Source organism: Seriola lalandi, unplaced genomic scaffold (genome assembly GCF_002814215.2).
Source record: "Seriola lalandi dorsalis isolate HSWRI2012SDOR001 ecotype SW California unplaced genomic scaffold, Sedor1 jcf7180002054577, whole genome shotgun sequence".
Lineage (NCBI taxonomy): Eukaryota > Metazoa > Chordata > Actinopteri > Carangiformes > Carangidae > Seriola > Seriola lalandi.
The window spans coordinates 815206-817237 of NW_019525130.1; positions in this window are offsets into that span (position 1 = coordinate 815206).

Consider the following 2032-nt stretch of genomic DNA (forward strand, 5'->3'; position numbering starts at 1 on the left):
TCTAAGGAACATGGGAAGTGTAGTCCTCCCAGTAGGAGGCTCGTATATCATATTACTGTTTTAAAGAGGGGTATTTGGCATTAAAATTGAGGAAAGTTTTTGTGTATGTATGTATATTGTATTATATAATTACATATTCATTCAGATAAGAACATGTTATTAAGGCTTTGCTAACAGAATAATCTGTAATCTTTTCTAGTCCTGCATCTAAAGATTGTAATCTTTAAAGATAGCCACATTTTTAAAATCATTTTGTCTATGAAATGCCCGGAAAATAGTTGAAAAAAAAGCTAAGGTAAGGTAAGGTCTACTATCTTGTTTTGTTCTTTTGACCCTAATTCAGTTTTCAGTGTTATGACCTAAAACCAAGCCCCACATTTAAGAAACTCGAGGCAGCAAATGTTTGGAATTTTGCTTATAAAATAACTGAAATGATTATCTAATCATCAAAATAAGTGCTGATTAATTTTCTGTTGTCGACTAATTGACTATTCTACTAATTGTCGCAGTTTTAATCTAATTGTTGTTGCATTGTTCGAGTGGTTTTAAGAATTGCATTTGTACAAAATATGAACACAGCTGTTCCTCCACAGAGCTTTTGTGTAATGATATTTTCAGTACGACATTATTTTTCTGTCTTAATCATCTTTTATGCAAAAATTAGGCCTATGTGTTTGGGCCTGAATAAATGCATCCATTTTTGCCAGGTGACTTGGTCATGATGTCGTGGTATCTAATGGGTCTTTACAAATAATCTTTTTTTTTTTTTTTAAACTTTCTCTTTCCTCCAACCATTAATGGAGAAAGATTTCTTCAGTAACACTGGAAGTGGGAATCATTTCCCCCAGACCTGGAACCCATTGCCATCAGTAAACGCTCATTATATATATGCCATACCTGTTTCTTGATTTCAGTTAGTCAAACCTTCAAGACATTTTTTTACTGAATCTTTTGATGAGGTACAAACCCGGACCTACTGCCAGATATTCCACCCTGAGCAGCTGATCTCTGGCAAGGAGGATGTACACCCGTGGACACCCTGGGTAAAGAGATCATTGACCTGGTCCTGGACAAGATCCTCATACTCATGGGTAAATTTAGGACAACAGCAATAGATTAATCACACATATCTGTATCTCATATATTTGATCATTGACTTTCCTGGTTTTCCACAGCTTCGGAGGTGGCACCAGCTCTGGTCTGACCTCCCTCCTGTCCCTCTGATGACTATGACAAAAGGCCTACAACGCCACCCTGATCACCACCACCATCCTATAGCACTGTGACTGTACCTTCAAGGTGGATAATGAGGCCATCTACAACATCGATCATATGAGCGAGTGTCAGATTGTGTCCTCCATCAATGGTTGCCTTTGTCTTGATGGAGTCCTCAGTGTTGATCTGACTGAGATCAACTTGGTGACATATTCCTGTATCCACTTCTCTCTGGGCACCAGCCCCTGTTATCTCTGCTGAGAAAACTTACCACCTAAATTTCATGTTTTATGGTAAAGTTACGTAATAATTGTAATTTTGAACATTACTTATTATTCTTTTGAATGGAAGGCAGAGCATAAATTCAGTTTAAGTTGTGGGTATATGTCACTTTCCTTTGCTCTGCTGCTGCTTGTTTGCCAGGTTTTTTTTTTTTGTGTAATAGTTGTGTAATATTCAGAAAAATGTCACCCACTATTGAAATGTTAAGAAATGTTGATATAATCTGCTGGAAAGTCTCTCCATAATTCGGTTTATGTTTTGGTCTGTAAGACAAAGTTTTTAAGTTTAAAAAGATTAAATGTTTAACTTTGTGTTTTACTATCAAGAATATAATCATACTGGATGTCGGTACATCATCCTCACCTGTACAATTCTGGCAAAACTAAAGAGTAACACAGACACAGGCAAACCCTGCTGATGAGGTGTATTAGGTTTCCATGGCTCTGCAGGGACACTCCCACAGGGCGGTGCTTCACTCACGCCCGCATCATCCGCTCATTGCGCTCCGGTGCCGCTGTAAACTTAACCCCACCAC